Consider the following 20,830-nt stretch of genomic DNA (forward strand, 5'->3'; position numbering starts at 1 on the left):
TCAGCTGAGAAGCCAGACCAACTGTGTCCACCAACCAACAGTTATGATGAGAGGAAATATACAGAAATCCATATCTGATTGGTCGTCGCTGAACAAGGATCACGTCAGATGCTAAAGCCCCTGAGCATCTGGTGACAAATGGGATACAGGACTCAACAGACCCTATTGAGGGACCAGGACAGGCTGAGAAGCTGTTTAGCAGACATCTCGCTCCACTCATCCCAAGGGCTTTAAACTAAATCTGCAGAGGGAAGGAGGACCATCTCTAGGACCAAACCCAAAGCACAAACCCCTAGATACTGAACTTGACAATGAGGAAGGAAGGGGTGAGAAGGAAGGGACACTCAAGTATAAAACATGAGACACAGCAAGCAAGCAAAAGGTCAGCCATAAAGGGAACAAACAGGGAGAACTTGAAGTCCTAGTATGTGAGGGCAGGTATGGCATTATTGCCATGACTGAAACCCATGGTAGGAATATGTTGCTAGAAGGATGTAATTTGTTCAAAAGAAACAGAACCAACAGAAGAAGAGAAGTTGCACTGTATAGAAAGAATGACTATTCCTGTACTGTAATACATGAGACCAAGGATGAAAGCCTTTCTGATGCTCTTTGGGTAAATATTAGGGGGAAAAGAATGACATAGCTGTAAGCATGTACTACAGGCCCCCTAACCAAGCAGAGGAAATAGGTGAACATTTTGCAAATCAATTAGCTGAGATGTATAGGAAACATACCACTGTAGTAATGGGGGACTTTAACTATCCAGATATCAACTGGGAAACCAACTCTGCAGCAAGTGGGAGATCCAACAGGTTCCTGACATGCCTGGCCAACAGTTTTATCATCCAAAAGGTGGAGGAGGGAACTAGAGGGTCAGCCATATTGGACCCAACACTTACTAATAGAGAAGAAATAGTTGAGGGAGTGGAAATTGTAGGAACTTTAGGAGAAAGTGACCCTGTCATATTAGAATTCACTGTCATGCAGGCAATGGTAACTGTACCAAGTCAGACTAATATTCTAGATTTTAAGAGAGCTGACTTTAACAGACTAAGAGATGTAATAGGATTCCATGGATGGAAATCCTAAAAGGAAAAACAGTTCAGGATGCTTGAAAGGTGAGATAATAAAGGCCCAAACCAAAACAATACCACAGAGAAAGAAAAACATTTGACGTCTGACAAGACCAGCGTGAATGCACACAGAGCTCTCTGACAAGCTAAGGGACAAAAAGGATAAGTATAAAAAAGTGAAAAGGGGGCTCATAACTAGAACAGAAAAGCAGCAAATAACTTGAATCTGCAAGGATGGCGTCAGGAAGGCAAAGGCTCAGAATGAACTAAGACTCGCAACAAATGCCAATAATAACAAAAAACTTGCTTTCAACACATAAGGATCAAGAGGAAAGTCAAGGAAATGGTTGCTCCACTAGTAAGAAGATGACAAGACAGTGACAGTGAACAGGGAGAAAGCGGAAGTGCTTAATTCTTTTTTTTTAATCTGTATTTATGCAAAAGGACAAAATTGGTCTGCCCTGTCAAAAGCAGCAATGTGGGATACAGGAGAGGGCACATCAAAATAGGTAAGGAAGTGGTTAAAGAACACCTAGCTGCTTTGAATGAGTTCAAGTCTCCTGGACTGGATGGTTTACATCCCAGGGTACTAAAAGAACTGGCAGATGTGATCTTGGAACCACTGGATGAAATCTTTGAGAGATCCTGGAGCACAGGCAACCAGTAAGAAGACTGGAAAAGAGCTGATGTGGTTCCAGTCTTCAAAAAAGGGGAAAAATGGATCCAAGAAACTACAGACCAATCAGCTTGACATCAATACCTGGGAAAATCCTGGAAAAAAGAATCAAGCAGCAGATTTGTGAGCACCTGGAAAAAACCAAGGTGATTACTAGAAGCCAGCATGGGTTTGTTAAGAACAGGTCATGCCAAACAAATCTTATTGCCTTCTTTGATAAAGTGACAAGTTAGTGGACCAAGGAAATGCAGTGGATATAGTATACTTAGATTTCAGTAAGGCATTTGATAAGGTAGACCACAACTTGCTTCTGTGTAAGATGGAACAAAATGGGATAGCGCAACTACCAGATGGATTTGCAGCTGGTTTGCCACATCTACATGGAGGGAAGTGTGTAGTGGGGTCCCTCAAGATTCTGTCTTGGGCCCAATGCTCTTCAACATCTTCATAAATGACCCAAATGAGAGGAAAGCATGCAAATGTGAGTAAATAAATAGATACCACCTCGGTGGGAAGGTAAAATGGTGTTCCCTAGTCATGCAGGTCACGAGGCAATGGAAACGGTCTTCGGACAAGCGCTGGGACTATGGCTTGTAAAAGGGATGAGCACCGGCCCCTAGAATCGGACACGACTGGACTGAAAATGTCAAGGGGAACCTTTACCTTTTACCTAGGTTGCCACCAAGTGTCAATTATTGAAATGTCAGGGTTCAGCCTTAAGCAGGATCAAAAAATACCTTTCAGACAGTATGTCATTAGAAGAGGGAAATCCTCAATGATGGAAGCCACCTGGTTGTCACAGTGCACCTCCTGTAGCTTGCAAATTAGCTTTCTTTGTTTTGTAGTTGATCATCTGGCCATAATCAGATGTTTCAAAGTATGGCTGCTCAGACACACAAAACTCTGCTGGAATCACATCTCTAGAGCTCTAGTGCCATATCACTGTGTAACTGAGTTACATGCTAATGCAACATATTGTTTGACCTTGGAATGAGCAGAATCTTGGAAACAGGAGCTACAGCACCAGCTAGTGATCAGGGCAGAGGAATAATTCACGACTGTAGATCAAAACTGAACGCAAGGTCAGGAAACAGGGCAATAGCAAGATGTGAAGTACAGCAAAGGAAGCAAAGCTAAGGACAGAGTCAAACGATAACCAGGAAGGCAAGTGTGTGCCAGGCTCAAGAAAATATCATAGCTTATTCTGCTAGAAATATTGCAACCTATGTAGGTTGACTTTAAGATATTTGAGCTGGGAGAGAACTTTCAGATTTGGGGTTGCTGTCAATCACCCCCAGTTCACAAAGCAGCCAATTGTTCCCTCTCTGCCTGAGAATTTTGAAGTAGCTAATGTGTCTCTCCTGTTATTTACCCACACTTTTTAGTCACACAGTTAAAATCAGTATGTAATCAGTTAGAGTAGTGTTCTGTTACAATACTGTTAGCTAAATAGGGAGTTAGTCACGAAGCTACGCAGTTCATCAATTAAGCTCTGTTCATGTAACCAGCCATTATTTTTCTACAGAATGCTGTTTGTTTTGATCGGTGAGTAAAAGAACTTTGAGTAAAATGGAACCTTTGTATTCTTTTCTGTTATCAGTGTCTCTGAGTGAGACAATAAGTGCCAGTTGAGGAGAAATAAGCCAATAAGGAGTAATCTACTGTGGGGAGATTTGAAGATAATTCTGCTCTGTAGGTCTTTGAACTTTTGTCTGCTGTGTAGTTAGAGGTCTTTAAGTCAATAAATTTACACACACTGCAAATATATTCAATGGACCCCACATCACTCTAGGGCAGTGGCGGTGAAACCTTTTGGGCCCGAGTGCCCAAACTGAAAAAAAAAAAAGAACCCAGCAGGTAGTGGGCTGTGGTGGTGGCAGCGGAACTGGAAGTGGTGTTGGTGGAACCGGAAGTGGCAGCAGAAGGGGGAATCCCGGGCATGGAGTTGCCTTGAGACCCCATTCTGGATCCACCGCCTGTGCCAGCTGCTCCAGATCCTGGCCTGCTGCTTGTCGAAGTGCCAGTACTGAGGTGGGGGGGGGGAATAGTGATCCAGAGACTTATGTCTTGTGTGCCATAAATTTGCCATTGCTGCTCTAGAGTAATGATAGAAGTGTTCCATATAGATTTGTAAAACTGATTTTAGAAGTTTTCCGTCTGTAAAATCAGATGGAAAACTGATTAACCAATTAAAACAGATTAACAAAAGTGAAAAGTGGAATGTTTTAAACCTCACGTTTCTTATTTCTATTCAGAATATAATTTGAGATAGAGTTAGTAAATTCTTCAAAAACAAACTGCCTCAAATCCTGTTGCTTTGTTATGTACGTGGAAGACAAACATTGTCACATTCCCTCTCGGCAGGGGGCTAGTGGAATTAACTAAGCTCCCCTGTGAACTATCAGGACAGTTAGAACCAGCCATCTTTTGTACCCTGTCCCCCACCTTAAATAACGACCAGTTCAAATAACAGTGTGAGTCTGGACGTCATGGAGCCCATGGTTAAGGAGACTCTCCTAGGCACACCCACCTTGCATGGGGGTGCTGTTGGTCGCATAATGCAGTGCAATGATTTGCATACTGTATCAAGCTGGAAGTACAAATGGCACAAATACATCTCTAAGATGCCTGTGAACAGGGATGGGGACTTGTGAATTGTGACTCGCTGTCAAGTCCGACCCACGTCACACCAGTGACTTGACTTGTGACTTGGACCCATTTGTTTGAGTTGTGTTGTCGAGTCCCTATGAGTCCCTCGCCTCTGCCCCCCCATCTTCAAAGTCAGAGGGCCGGGCTTCTCTTCCAGGACCCAAGGGCCTGCTGCATTCACCCAGGCCTGTGCAGGGCAGCTGAGAGGCCAGCGCAGATAGGCCCTCTGAAACAGGAGGAATGCTCTAGCATGCAGCACATCAGAGGGCCTTTCATTGTGATGCTCTGCTGTTGAGTCTGGGCTACTAGCCCCTAGACCAGGGATCAGGGAACTTTTTTACCTTTTACCCCCTTAAAAATTTATATACGCCGACATTACCCCCTTGATTTGAAAGGAAGGATCTCAGTCACGCGCGGCCAGTTGAGCGCCACCGCCGAAGCCTTGCTGCCTGTGCCCGGGCCACCTCCTCCTCCTCCGCTGCCTGGTGGGGCTGCGCTCAGTCCTTGGCCCTGCCGGGACGGCTCCTGGGCGGCCATCAAAGAGCAGCAGGTGGCCCGCCTGCTGGGGGTGTCTGACGCTGTCTCCCACTCTGGCACCGGCTGCTCTTGCGGGGAGGCCATGTTGGGCCTCGGCATCAGGGCTCCCACAGGCCTCACCATCGAAATGCCGCGACAGCTGCCGCATGGAGGGCAAGAGGCTCTGCCAGGCCCGACCGGCCGGCGCGGAGGCACCACCGAAGGAAGCTGTGCAGCCAGGCAAGCACCGCTGCCGCCTGATGGGCTCCTCCGGGGATGGGGCATGGGGCAGCGGCAGTGGCCCAGAGCCAGGAGACTGAGCCTGGCCCAGGCCGCCGTCATGGCCACGCCCACCCCCCTTTGCCGTGACCCACCTCTGCAGGCACTCGGAGGGGCTTCTCCTGGCTGGGACGCTCCGCCATTCACCTTGGCCTTGCCCTCCACCATGGCCGGCATCGCCACAGCCACCTTGGCTGCCATACGCTGCTGGCCGGGGTTCATCGTTGGCCACCATCCGCCATGGCTCGGTTGCAGCTGGGCTGGAGAAGGGGGCGGGAAGGGGGAGATCGGGCAGCCGGGGGGGCCCCCTCCGGGCAGAAGAGGAGGAGGAGGGAAGGGGGTTAGGGTCGCATCCTCATTACCCCCAGGATTTTCATTTTTACCCCTTTTGGGGTATTTTACCCCTGTTCCCTGACCACTGCCCTAGACTTTCCAAATCAAAATTAATTGCCAATAAATCTTGACTCGAGAGAGAGTTCAAATAGTTGCTGTTTTATTTAGCTAGATAAAAAGCACGATGAAAGTCATGCCTCCAAGTGTAGGCAGGAACAACCGTGTGTTACATAGGAATACTAGGACTTTTATAACATTGGTTACACAAGGGAATGGGAGGAGGAATGGGTGGTTCATGTTACAAAGAAGTGGGAGGAGAAATAGAGAAATAGGTGGTTCATGACCTATTGGCAGAAGGGATGGGGTTACAAAGGAATCCAAAACTTTATCGGAGTGGGAATCACAGAAAGGATGGCATTTTACAACAGGGTGGGTCTATAGACAGCAATTATGGAAATACACGGTTACATTGTTGTATTGACAGGAAAACAATGTATTATCTTGCAAAGAGGTTACAAGGTTGGAGGCTTCCAAGGTGATAGGAAACAATGTTTGCACAGGAAAAGGCATTGTGCAGTGACCATCCAGGTGCCGAACTTCAATTTGCATAAGATTGGTCCTCGTAATTGCCTTGGGGAGGAGTGACCAAACCCAGCTGTGTCTGTTTGCTTCTCAAATCTAGATTGGAAGGCGAGATAACCTCCCTTGGTGAAGGAAAACCTGGCCAGCCTTATTCCTTTACAGAAACTCTTTGAGGGAAGAAAAAACATGTACATATATGTATCAATCAGGCTGTGTTTTATCTTTCCAAACTATATTCTGTGTGATCTGTTTGGAGGTGTGTTCTTCTTGCGTGTTTCAGGTAGTGCCATGGCCCTTTCCCTAACTTCCTGTAGTCCCAGGGCAAGGTCCCTTACCCACCACTTTGTGTAAGCTGCCCTGGTGATGCTCTAGCCTGGCGGCAGAGGCAGGCAGCTTGGGTGAGTTGCAGTCTGTAGGCTGCATGTGCCTCCTCACATTTTTGCATCCTTTTAGCCCATCCCCGAATCCCACAAAAACAACGGAAGCTAAAAAAATTAAAAAGTGATGCTTCTGGAAGTGTACAGGAGTAGTGATTTTCCTTTAGAACAAGCCATGGCCTCCCCCTCCCCCTCCCCCTGGTGCCTTCTTTTGTCTCCCCTGCAACTGGTAATGTATTTTGGTCCACTTCTGGTTTCTGTTGGGGGGGGGAGTATGTCTATAGTGAGTCCAGTGGATCCCTGGACCTTGACTGTCAAATTCTGGAAGCACATGTGTCTTTGTGTGTCTGTGTGTTTTACTAAGATGGTAAAAGGTCTATAAACCACACATGGAGACATGACATAGAAGGGACATGACACTCTTGTCAGTGGTGCAGCACGGAGAAGGCCACAGGGGCAGTTGCTCTGGGCACTGTGGCATTCACCTTTGTGGCACCTGCGTGTTTTGTCCTCACAAAGGCTCACATCGCATTTTCGTCTCACTGCCCCTGGTGGATTACCACAATCCACAATATAAATGACATTTGTCAGAACACTTGTCTTGTGAATACAAACTGAACTTATTTATTGAAGTGAATCAGATTTAATAATAACAGAAGTTCTTCAGATAATCATTGTACATAAGCAAATCATTAGCAGTACTCTTGGTACATATTTTTCTCTTTCAGTTTCATTGCCACCTTCTCTTCCTAATTTCTTAACCTGTTTTATCTCTCTGTATCTGTTCCTTCTCTCTCTGACTAACCAAACTCTTTGACTCTCTATCTCTCTGATTCTGACTCTCAGGCTCCGCCTTTTTAACATCTCTTTCGGCTCCGCCTCTCAACCACATTAGCATAGAACATGAATAATACATGACTTGTTTTGCATAACAAGGGTGAACGCTACAGGCACAAAATTCTTAGGGACAAATGATTACAAAAGAAACAAATATAATGTAATAATAATACAGTAAATTAAAAAAAATACCATGCCCTCCCCCCCTCACACAGAACATTTTCCAATGTTTGAACATTCTACACAGTTTTTCAACACAAAATAAATAAATGTTGTCAGGTAACATTTTACAATATGTTTTCTCACTAATTCCCAACCATGTTGTCTGTGGTGTCCAAGCCTCACTAAGGAGCATTTAGCTCTCAGTCAAAAAGTTCGACTGGCCACTAAAAGATGACCTTGCCGCCCTTTAAATTTCAAAAATATAGGGTTACATATGAGCCTACATTTTTTACTAAACTAAAGCTAGGATAAATTTTTTTGTCTAGTAATTTCACTAAAGTTACACAATGAAATAAATGGCAAAATTTTATTATGCATTCTAACTAGCAAGCATGAGGTAAAGAAAGTTCTATCAGCAACAATTGAGTATAGAACGCTGGGTTTAAGCACTTCTAGAAGTCTGGAAAATAGAAAACAGTCATGTTAGTAGCAAAACAGAATTACACTCTGGTTATACTCAGGAACCATTGAATCAGAAATATACTCTGGTTATGCTCAGGAACCAGTAAATTAGAAAAAAGTCTTCATGATTTTCGATTCCTTTCAGCCTGTCACGCCGGACTCTGTGGCCAAGGCGCTTGATCGCTGCCATGCCACCTCCTCCCTTGACCCTTGCCCAGCCTGGCTAATCAAAGCAGCCAGGCCGATAACAATGGAATGGGCCACAGTAATAATTAATGAGACTTTCCTTGAGGGTAGGTTCCCATCCGCCCTCAAGGAGACACTCATTAGGCCCATTAGGAAGAAACCCAGTTTGGTGGCGGACAAAATTGGCAACTATAGGCCCGTCGCCAATGTTTCTTTCTTAAGCAAGGTGGTGGAGAGGGTGGTGGCCAACCAGCTCCAGGCGCACTTGGATGAAACAGATGCCCTGGATACGTTTCAGTCGGGCTTCAGGCCGCACCACGGTACAGAGAGACGGCATTGGTCGCCCTGTGCGATGACCTGTTGAGGGAGGCTGACAGGGGTAAAATATCTCTGTTGGTCCTCCTCGACATCTTGGCGGACTTTGATACCATCAACCATGGTGTCCTCCTGGGGAGGCACTCCGAGTTGGGAATTGGTGGCCTGGCGCTTGCCTGGCTCCGTTCCTTCTTGGGGGACCGACCCCAGGGAGTTCAGCTTGGGGAGAGTTTCTCGGCCCCGTGGAGTCTCAATTGTGGGGTTCCACAGGGGTTGATTATCTCCCCAATGCTGTTCAACATCTATATGAGGCCGCTGGGTGAGGTCATCAGGGGGTGTGGGGCATCGTGCCATCAGTACACTGATGACACTCAGCTCTACATCTCCTTTTTTCCAACTGCAGGGGATGCCGTTCTGTCCCTTCGGCGCTGCCTGGAGGCCGTACTGCAATGGATGCAGGAGAACGGGCTGAGGCTGAACCCGGACAAGATGGAGGTGCTGAGGGTAGGTGCCCCCACAGTTGGTGGCTTGGGGAACTCTCTCTCTCTTTTGGGGGGGTGACCCTTGCCGCCAAGGATGGGTTCTGGAGCTTGGGGATCCATCTGGACCCGGCGCTCACTATGGAAACCCAGGTGGCATCCGTGGTCCATACCGCCTTTTTTCACCTTTGGTGGATAGCCCAGCTGTGACCCTACCTTGATGTCGCGGCGCTCACTACCTTGGTACATGCGCTTGTAATCTCAGGATTAGACCACTGTAATGCACTCTATGTGGGGCTGCCTTTATGGCTGATGCGGAAACTACAGGTGGTGCAGAATGCAGCGGCCAGACTTCTTAGTGGTGTGACAAAATACCAACACATCTCGCCCACTCTGGCTGCACTGCATTGGCTGACCATTCGTTTCCGCATCGACTTCAAAGTGTTGATGCTTACGTATAAAGCCCTAAACGGTTTAGGGCCTCGATACTTGATGGAACGCCTACTCCCACCAAGAACTACCCGGATCACTTGTTCAAGTCAGGGGGTGAGGCTGAGGAGCCTGACGCTGAGGGAAGCCCAAAAGGAAAAAACAAGAAATCGGGCCTTCTTGACGATGGCTCCCCGCCTCTGGAACAACCTGCCCCCAGAGATTCATGAGGCCCCTATGCTGGGTATTTTTAAGACCCATCTCAAAACTTGGATGTTTAAGCAGGCTTTCCCTCCAGATAACACTTAACCTTTTTTCTTTAATTATTTCTGTTATAATGCCATCTTGAAGAACCGCTTATTGTTTATGTCTGTTGTTTATTGTTTATTGTATATTGTTGATATTTTTTTTGCTATATATATGTTGTTGTATTTTTGCATGTTTGGAAGCCGCCTAGAGTGGTCATATTGACCAAATAGGTGGGGTATGTATAAACAAACAAACAAACAAACAAACAAATAAATAGATTATTATTATTATTATTATTATTATTATTATTATTATTATTATTATTATTATTATTATTATTATTATTATTATTATTATTATTATTATTATTATTATTATTATTATTATTATTATTATTATTATTATTCAACCATCTGCCACATCTGAAATTCCACAAGGCATCCTGGACAGGCTGTCTGTGATGGCATTCAGCTTCCCAGGGATGTGCTGAACCTCAAAATCAAAATCCTGTAAAGTTAAACTGTAACGCAACAACTTTCATCTTTTGCAACCAGACTAACGGATGATGGTCAATCTGCAGGATAAACCTGCGCCCCCTTAGGTAAGGGCGTAAATGCTGAAGTGCCCATACAGTAGAATAGGCTGCTTTACACTTAACAGAATAACTTTTTTCACTGAAAAGTAACAAACCCCATCACCCCCTTTTTGCAACAACATAGCTCCTAATCCCCAATCAGAAACATCAGTCTGCAAGATAAAAAGCTTATCAAAATCAGGTGATTTCAAAATAGGAGCAGAAACAATTTTAGCTTTCAAAGCATCAAAGGCTCTCCGACAGTGATAAAAGTCCAGTCAAAATTATTAATTCTCAACTCAAACAGCCCCCTTTCTTCTAATCTCCACCCCCTCTTAACTCCGCCCCACCAACTCCTATTGGTACATGCAAATCTCAACATAAATATTCACGAGCAGGGTGAACACTACAGTTGCCTCCCCCCTTTTGTTTGTAGTTGTGCTTTAGAATTTCTTTTTTTAGAAGCTCCCACCCTTCTTGGACTCCTTTTCTTGTTAGGATCTCCTGCCGTGGGACCTTACTCATCCTTGTTCTGAGATTATTAAAATTGGCTTTTTAAAAAATCCAGCATATTTCCTTTGGAATCAAGATATCTAGTAGAACATGGCCACTCTTGCCCAGAGTTCCCTTTACTGCCACTTCCACCACCAAGTCATTTCTTTTGGTTAGAATCAAGTAAAGGATCATCGTTTAGTCGTTTAGTCCTTTCCGACTCTTGGTGACCCCATGGACCAGAGAATGCCAGGTGCTCCTATCTTCCATTGCCTCCTGGAGTTATGTCAAATTCATGCTGGTAGCTTCGATGACACTGTCCAACTATCTCATCCTCTGTCGTCCCCTTCTCCTCTTGCCGTCACACTTTCCTAACACTTTCCTAACATCAAGGTCTTTTCTCATGAGATGGCCGAAGTACTGGAGCCTCAGCTTCAGGATCTGTCCTTCCAGTGAGCACTCAGGATTGATTTCCTTTAGAATTGATAGGTTTGTTCTCCTTGCAGTCCAGGGGATTCTCAAGAGCCTCCTCCAGCACCACAATTCAAAGGCATCAATTCTTCGGCAGTCTGCTTTCTTTATGGTCCAGCTCTCACTTCCATACATCACTACAGGGAAAACCATAGCTTTGACTATGTGGACTCTTGTTGGCAAGGTGATGTCTCTGCTTTTTCGGATGTTGTCAAGGTTTGTCATAGTTTTCCTCCCAAGAAGCAGGCGTCTTTTAATTTCGTGGCTGCTGTCTCCATCTGCAGTGATCATGGAGCCCAAGAAAGTAACATCTGTCACTGCCTCCATATCTTCCCCTTATATTTCCCAGGAGGTGATGGGACCAGTTTTTTTTTATGTTCAGCTTCTGAACGTTTTTTGCACTCTCCTCTTTCACCCTCATTACAAGGTTCCTTAATTCCTCCTCACTTTCTGCCATCAGAGTGGTATCATCTTCTGATACCACTTGATATTGTTGATATTTCTTCCAGCAATCTTAATTCCAACTTGGGATTCCTCCAGTCCAGCCTTCCGCATGATGCATTCTGCATATAAGTTGAATAAGCAGGGGGACAATATATAGGCTTGTTGTACTCCTTTCCCAATTTTGAACCAATCAATTGTTCCATATCCAGTTCTAACTGTTCCTTCCTGTCCCACGTATAGGATTCACAGGAGATAGATAAGGTGGTCAGACACTCCCATTTCTTTAAGGACTTGCCATAGTTTGCTGTGGTCCACACAGTCAAAGGCTTTTGTCAATGAAGCAGAAGTAGATGTTTTTTTCTGGAACTCTCTGGCTTTCTCTATAATCCAACGCATGTTTGCAATTTGGTCTCTAGTTCCTCTGCCCCTTCGGAATCCAGCTTGTACTACTGCTGAAGTCTACCATGGAGGATTTTGAGCATAACCTTGCTAGCGTATGAAATGAGTGCAATTGTACAGTAGTTGGAGCATTCTTTGGCACTGCCCTTCTTTGGGATTGGGATGTAGACTGAGCTTTTCCAGTCCACTGGCCACTGTTGAATTTTCCAAACTTGCTGGCATATTGAATGTAGCACCTTAACAGTGTCATCTTTTAAGATTTTAAACAGTTCAACTGGAATGCCATCACCTCCACTGGCCTTGTTGTTAGCCAAGCTTTCTACGGCCCCCTTGACTTCACTGTCCAGGATGTCTGGCTCTAGGTCAGCAACCACATTATCTGGGTTGTCTGGGATATCCAAATCTTTCTGGTATAATTCCTCTGTGTATTCTTGCCACCTCTTCTTGATGTCTTCTGCTTCTGTTAGGTCCCTCCCATTTTTGTCTTTTATCATGTCCATCTTTGCACAAAATGTTCCTCTAATATCTCCAATTTTCCTGAACAGATCTCTGGTTTTTCCTTTTCTATTATTTCCCTCTATTTCTTTGCATTGTTCATTTAAGAAGGCCCTCTTGTCTCTCCTTGCTATTCTTTGGAAGTCTGCATTCAATTTTCTGTAACTTTCCCTATCTCCCTTGCATTTTGTTTCCCTTCTCCTCTCTGCTATTTCTAAGGCCTTGTTAAGGATAGCTAGTCCTCTAATTTTTGTCTCAACTTTTTGTTGGAGAAAATTATCAGCCACATAAGCCAGCAATTTCTTAGAAAGACCATACTTTCTAGAATTTACCTCTGAACATATATCCGGATAAGGGAAATCTCCCATCACTACTACATTATGTCTCTTTAAAATGCTTGCAATTTATTTTTCAAGTTTTATCTGTTTCCTCTCCTTGATTGGGTGCCGGGTAGTAGACTCCAGCTATCATGTTCCTTTTGGTGTTTGTTTTTTTTGCCCCAACTAGATTGATCCAGATGATCTTAATGGATATCCAATCTTTTCCTCCTGTATTTCTGTGCAGAAATGCGTATTTTTTACATATACAATACTGCAACTCCAACAGTGGAGGCATTTAAGAAAGACTTAGTCAACCACCTGGCAGATACACTTTGATTGGCATTCCAGCATCAAGCAGGGCGCTGGATGTGATGGCCTTATAGGCCTCTTCCAACTTCACTATTCTATGATTCTGTGAAGACGAAGCAAACTTGTCTTCTGGTGCTCCAGAGGGCAGAAACAGAATTCCTTCTCAGAATTCCAATTATGAGAAAAGAGATTTTGCTTAAATATTAGGGGAAACCTCCTGACAGTAAGGTGTGTTTGTCAATGGAATGGACTATCTTAAAGGATGGTAAACTTTCCCTCACTGGAGTTTTTCAAACAGAGGTTGGACAGCCATCTGTCACAGATGATTTAGCTGTGGATTTCCTGCTTTGTCAGGAAGCTGGGCTCATGTTTTTACCTGGTGAACCCTCTGGGTTCACATTAAATAAAAAAATCCCATCAAGTAAATCTATGGTTTGGGATAGCAAACATTTTGTAGATGTTTTCAATTACAACTCCTAGAGTCCTGTGACTGTGTTTCAAAACATAAAGGACTGTGGGACTTGTAGTCCAAAACATCTGGAGTGCCAATGGTTTGCAGCCCTTGAATTTTATAAAACATACTATTTATACACCTTGTATCAAAATGACACTCACATGTTCTTCCTTCCCCCACCAGCCAACATTGCCAGGTGGAGAGTCATGCCAAAGGCCAACTGTCTTCATCTGCCCTATAGTCATTCTGTAAACTGAGTTGATTTGTTAATGGGATGTTAATTGGCATTAATATGAGTCAATTGCACAGATTCCTCCTCTCCCAGTTAACATATGTACTGGTTGGCAGAATTAATGGGAGATGATGCTACTTTCTGTCTATTCCCAGTCCCATGAACACATCTATTTATTTCAGGCAGAAGGATATTTCTAATGGGCTTGCTTTATAGCTCATCAAAAAGGCAAAGAAAGTCATCAAAAGCAAAACGATTAGATGATAAACACCCTCTGGCTGTTGGAGGCTGGTGCTGGCCTATATAGTGACTATAGATTTATGGGCATATGGACTTCCTATGTGGACCATCTGTCAGTGAACTAGCAAACAGATCTTTCTTGGCCAACAACAGACTTCGGTAAATGAAAGAAGAATGCCATCCTGCCTCCTGCCCACAGGCCTCCTGAACAGCACCAAAGGAACTGTCACTCAGCAGAGCAAATAATCTCCATAAAAAAGAGCCAGTATTGAATTCTTCATATCCATAGTTCAAGGACTGTATGTAGATAAGAAACAGCCTTTTGCAAACAGTGCTTTAGCACAGCTTCCTTCTAGCCACCTTCTGTTGCTTTGACCCAAAAGAACACAGGGCTCACTGGAGTTTGCTCCAAACTGTTGTGTATAGAAATGGAGATGGTGGAGCACCAATCATCAAGCTTTTTTTGGGGGTGGCTTCCACTTGCCAGGAGCACTGCCCTACCTCCACCTGTCCCACACCCACACCAACACCATCACACTTTCCACATTAAAGGGTAATTAAAACCATCACGTCCTGAGAGAGACGAGGTGGCACTGCGGGTTAAACGGCAGAAGCCTCTGTGCTGCAAGGTCAGAAGACCAGCAGTCGTAAGATCGAATCCACGCGACGGAGTGAGCTCCTGTCGCTTATCCCAGCTCCTGCCAACCTAGCAGTTTGAAAGCATGTAAAAATGCAAGTAGATAAATAGGTACCACCACGGTGAGAAGGTAATGGCGTTCCGTGTCTAGTTGCACTGGCCACATGACGACGGATACTGTCTACGGACAAACGCTGGCTCTACGGCTTGGAAACAAGGATGATCGCTGCGCCCTGGAGTCGGACACAACTGGATAAATTGTCAAGGGGAACCTTTACCTTTACCTTTACCTTTAAAACTTTCAGGCCAGAGAACTGAAAACGTCCAACTGGGAAATTTCTCCTGTGGATTTTCACTGAAAAAGGCAAGTGCCTCAGGGCTTCCTGAACAAAGCAAAGCAAAGAATAAGCAAAGTGTTTGAGAAGAGTCAAAAAGGTGCAGGAATACATGAAAGGGAGGTGAGTTATAAAGTGAGTCTGGATGTTGGAGGAAATCCCCTTACAATTAGTGCTTGACAAGGGAACTTAGAGGCAAGAAGGGCCCAAAGTTGTTAATCCATTAAGACTGTGAGATAGGGATGTAAATTCTGATTTCTTTGCTCTTTGCATGTTAAACAAGAACATGTAAGATTTTTTCCCTGATGCAAGATGGTAAGAATTTTCTATTCTTGCATGAAAAAGTAAATATCACAGCATTGGATGGTCTGTATTTTTTCTGTCAATTCTTTTGCATTTTTGCATTAGTGTATTGGAAAAATGAATGCATTTTTGTGCATCCACATGTTGCACAAAAAGAGAAAAGTCACCATGGAAAAAACTTGGAGTGTACAACTACCATCCACTCTGATTCTGTCTAAATTACTTGTCTTACAAATGGCAACTTTGAGCCAATTTGTAACCTGTTTACTTGGATCTGTGTCCAAACATTTTAACGTATTTCTATGAATATTGGCAGAATAAGCTGCGATTGTGGTGAAACTCAGTGCCATCAAGTGCTGTTTGACCTCCAGGGAACAGGCAAAGCGGCCACCAATTTTCTCTTTACCTCCCTCCCCCTCCTATTGGAACTGTGCAATTTACTTAAATTTATTCATTGAAATGTTTGTTGAGGGGAGAAATGAATAACTCCAGTTAATAGCATTGTTGCCCAGTGAGTACAGTACCTGATCACACTTGCCACCCACCCATCTGAAATACAGGTGTGTGTGTGTGTTGGAATCTGCTTATAGCAGCCCTAATAAGGCTTTCAAGGTAAGTGAGATATTTAAGGAGTAGTTTTACCACTTCCACTCCCCCTGGACATTTCCATGGCTGAATGGGATTTGAATCCTGTTCACCAGAGTCCATCACTATATCTACTACTCTACACTAGGAATCAAAACACAGGTAGGCATAGTGAAAAAAGTAAAAAAGCCAAAGTGCTGCAGAAATAGAAGCAACATAAAACACTGACATTTTTCATTTCCTTCCTTCCTTCCTTCCTTCCTTCCTTCCTTCCTTCCTTCCTTCCTTCCTTCCTTCCTTCCTTCCTAAATCTTAGGTCCTACTAATGCTAAAATGATCTACCTCACCCAGTCCCACATAAGAGCCTCAAAACACCCGCGACACATTCACATACACAGGTACTCAATCAGTTGTGTTCTAACATGTAATGCAAAATGTGAATAGCAACTGCCTAAATGAAAGAGACAAAAAAAAACCCTCCACCACAAACCCACATTTTCCCATAGGGGGAAATGAAAATAATTCCAAAATATAAAATGGCCAGCAATCATGGGGCAAGGAAATTTATCTGATCTGTCTGAGCCCTTGTAGGAGTTCCATGGTTGATGATTTCTGGAGAACACAAGCTGTTCATTGCTGCTCGATCTCCTTTTGCTTTGGGTTTCCTGGTTCTGTTGAAGTAGTTTGCTTTTCCAAGTAAAACTTGCTTGTGCCAAGAGCTAAAAAGAGCTTCAGAAGGCACTGATTCAGTTTGAATGCCGCTTCAGGATATGCATCAGATCAGTTCAGAAATGGGCAAATACCCCCATTGTGCTTTGGATTTCAAATACTTTCTGAACTTGAATCACATGGCCAGAAATAGCATTTATCTCGCTCATACGCTTGAGGAGAGAACTCTTGCAGGAATAGGAGAAATAAGAAACTGGCCAGATTTATTCACATCCCTAGTAGAGGAGCCAACATTCTGTGGGCGGGGTTTAAATACTTTGGAGTAGTCCTTGGCTGCAGCCCCAATTCAGTTTAGATGCCTGTTTGCAGCTTTGAAATGGATCCTAATTAGATCTTGAGTGCCCCATCCAGTTTGATTTGTGCTCTAGATCTGAACTGGTTTGTAAAGCTTTTCACTGATTTGCACTGGAAAATCAAAATCACTGCAATGATTTGTCTGTCTGTCTGTCTGTTTCATTTCCCCCCTTGCCTCTCTCTCCTTGTGGGGCCCAAGGCAGTGTACAAAAATGTTTAAAATCCGGAGTTTCGGCTTGACGTCATGACGAGACAGCAGCAGGAGGACAGAGCTCTGTCCCCTGGGCTGAATTCTGACCTGTTTGGGACACTGCAGGGTGTCGGAACCACCCCGGAGGGGTGGTGAACTGGGGGGGAAGCCTGTTGATCACGGGGGGGGGGGGCGGTCACCCCCGTTCGATCCAGGAAACTCCCTCATCAGCCAACGAGCAGAAACAAGCAGCTTGGGCTCGCTTGCAAGTCAGCCAGCTAAAAGAAGCAAGAATCAGCTTTCTGGCATTGCTGTTTACAATTGGGTGAGATTTTTACAACTAATTGCTTATGTACCCCTGGAGAAAACAATTCCTATATATGGAAAAAAAGAACCGCTATCTATCTCAGTAACTTACAAAGCAGCAAAAAATCTGGTGAGAGGGATAGCTGATGGAAAGAAAATAACTTTTAAAATATACTTCAAGAATATTACAATTTGGCGTCATAAAGCTTAAGAAACTTTCCTGTAAGTTATACTTGATAAATCTGGACTTTGTTTTGACTACTTGAAGTCGTTTGGCATGGAGCCCAGGAGGGGTGACCTTGAGTACTCTGCTGTTGCTTAAAGCCTGAGAATTGGTTTATTTCTTTTTGATTTTTTCTGTGCCTGGCTGGATAAATTAACCCTAAAGTGGACCTTTAAAAAACTGTGCCTTGGGTATTCGTAAACCTGTGGAATTAGGCCATCAGGCCGTGGATACAAATATTGCCCCCTGGTATTTTGAGGGTTCAAATTTGGTTCAGGCCTATTTAGCCAAAGCGGACTTTTTGAAATGACTTTGGAAACTTTGAATATCTGTTTATAAGCATTTGGGCAGTTGGAACAGAATGGCACAACAAGGACAATTTTGGGATGAAATAAAATCTACCCTTCAAACAATACTAGAAATAGTGAGATCCCATTATCAAGAGACAAAACTATCCAATCAACATCAGAAGAATTATAGTCCGCAAGCAAGATGGAACAACGAAGAAGGAAATGAGAGTATTCCAGATGATGTATGCCAATCAAAACAGGAGCTGGAGGAAATTAATCTAAGAGAAACGCCAGTCTTAGATCAGAGGAGAGTACTAAGGGAAGACAAAGGGATAAAAACAGCAAAATTAACAACTACAACAAAAAAAGCCTGGAAGATCCATTGAAGATAGACCAAGTACATAAAGAGTTAGTGGACATAAATCAGATGTACAAAATGGTTTCAGAGGACATGAAAGATGGCAGAATGCTTAGAGACACAGAAATACTAAATGAGAAAAGAGAAATCAGAGAGGGAATTACCTAGAAAGATGAAAAAAGGGAAAACAAGGAAGGGCCCCTTAATATTGAAAATATGTATATATTTAACATCGGGAACTGTAAAAGGGTATATTCTGTATATTAAAAAGGAGAATTAAATTGAAATAAGGGAGCCCTAATCAGGGTAAAGATGTAATATGGTGGTTTTTTTTTTTTAAGGTAAACTAAACTAGATATAAAGCTGGGTCATGGATCTGGAACCACTTTCAATAAGAATGTTATTAGAAGACCTTGAGAATATTATATAATATGAGAGTAATATTATGATAGTAGTCATATTATATACTAAAATTTGTACATGAATGCTTTGAATGTTTGAAAGATGTTTGGAATTTGGGGGGGACAACCAGGAAGACACTGAGAAAAAACAAATAATTGTAAGCAAAGTATGTAACATGAAGAAGGGACGTGGTGGCGCTGCGGGCTAAACCGCAGAAGCCTGTGCTGCAGGGTCAGAAGACCAGCAGTCATAAAATCGAATCCACGCGACGGAGTGAGCTCCCGTCGCTTGTCCCAGCTCCCGCCAACCTAGCGGTTCGAAAGCATGCAAATGCAAGTAGATAAATAGGGACCACCTCGGTGGGAAGGTAACAGCGTTCCGTGTCTAAGTCGCACTGGCCATGTGACCACGGAAGATTGTCTTCGGACAAAAACGCTGGCTCTATGGCTTGGAAACAGGGATGAGCACCGCCCCCTAGAGTCGAACATGACTGGACAAAACATTGTCAAGGGGAACCTTTACCTTTACCTTTACCATGTAACACGATGTTTGACAAGCACAAAACAATGTAGATAGATTGAAAAACTAATAAAATGTTTATTAAAAATGTTTAAAATCCATAATCTATTAAAAATGACTAATTAAATTGTAAAACCCCAGTATTTAAAAACACTATTGTTTGCATTCTTAAAAACTTTATTTCTGCATTGATGTACACTGGAGACATGATAGACTCTAAAGAAGAGAGATATGTCAGATTTTAGACAGTTCAGGGGCTTAGGCTCTTTCAAGATGTATCTATGGGTTCTTTTTTCAAACTCCACAGTAGTTTGTGCCCCATCTAATTTGGAACTGAATTGATTTACAAGTTCATTTTGGTTCACTTCAGAATGGAATCGATCGTTCCACTTCAATCCAGACCTCACAGCTAGAACTCTGCTCAGAACCCAAATTCAATCCCAGGTAGCTGGCTTGAGATTCAACTCAGCTTTCCACCTTTCTGAAGTGGGCAAACTGAATACCAAGCTTGCATCCTTTGCATAGTTATGCTGTAAACTGCCCTGAGAGTGTTCTAGCACTATGGGGCAGTATACAGTACGCTTTGCTTTTGTTTTGTTTTTTCTTTGCTATCAGTTTGAATCAGGCTGATTTGGTCAATAGTTTGCTCATTAATAATTTGGGTGTTGGTAGAATCTGGCACATGGCCCTGCTTTGGAATTCCAGTGGTGTGTTTGACAGGGATCAGAAAATGAACCTTGCTGATGGAAGGCAGATTCCGTGAACGAGTAATCCATCGATGTGTCAAGTTTCTGAGGAGCAGCTCCCAGAAGACCAGATAGGCAGCTATTTTGTAGGGATTTGCTCTGTGCATTGTCCCATTCAAAGATCATCTTAGTCACATCCATCAAATAAGCAAGTTTCTTCAATTATGACTGGACACCAATGGAGTAAAATGCTCACATTTGCAAGAATAGAGAGCAACAAAATTCCACTGCAATGGGCAGAAAAAGGAGTCAGACTTTATTGTTTTGTTAGACTCCAAATCCCAGTATCCTCTAGCCAGTAAGGACTTTTTCCAAGCTTTTGATTAGCCCTAACAACAGTGAGAGAGACTGGTGGCAAAAGCTCTATTCAGAGGGGCATCCCCACCACTTGATTAGACTGCAGGATAGCTCAGTGATTTAGGCAAATGGCTGAAGAACCAGAGGCGAGAAGTTCAATTTCCCACTGTGCCTCCTTAACAGGGGCTCGTTTCAATGATCCATATGGGCCCTTCTAGCTCTTCAGTTCTAAATTATAATAATAATCAAAAATACCAGACACAATCAATCAAAATTATAAAAAACATTGACTGGTATTATATAATACGATGCGATCAATACTGTGCTTTATATGGCTTTATCCCACTTGGAAACACAAGGGAATTATGTATACCCCACAGATTAATAGACAAACTTAAAGATCTTGATTTTCCAGATTCTATCTATCTGTGGATTTTGGATTTTTTAACAAATCGTCCACAAAGGGTTAAACTGAATGACTACATCTCTACTGACAAGATACTCAGCACTGGCACTCCACAAGGCTGTGTCCTTAGTCCACTACTGTTCTCCATTTATTCATCGGATTGCACCAATAAC

The sequence above is a fragment of the Pogona vitticeps genome, chromosome 13 (genome assembly GCF_051106095.1).
Source record: "Pogona vitticeps strain Pit_001003342236 chromosome 13, PviZW2.1, whole genome shotgun sequence".
In the NCBI taxonomy this organism is placed as follows: Eukaryota; Metazoa; Chordata; class Lepidosauria; order Squamata; family Agamidae; genus Pogona; species Pogona vitticeps.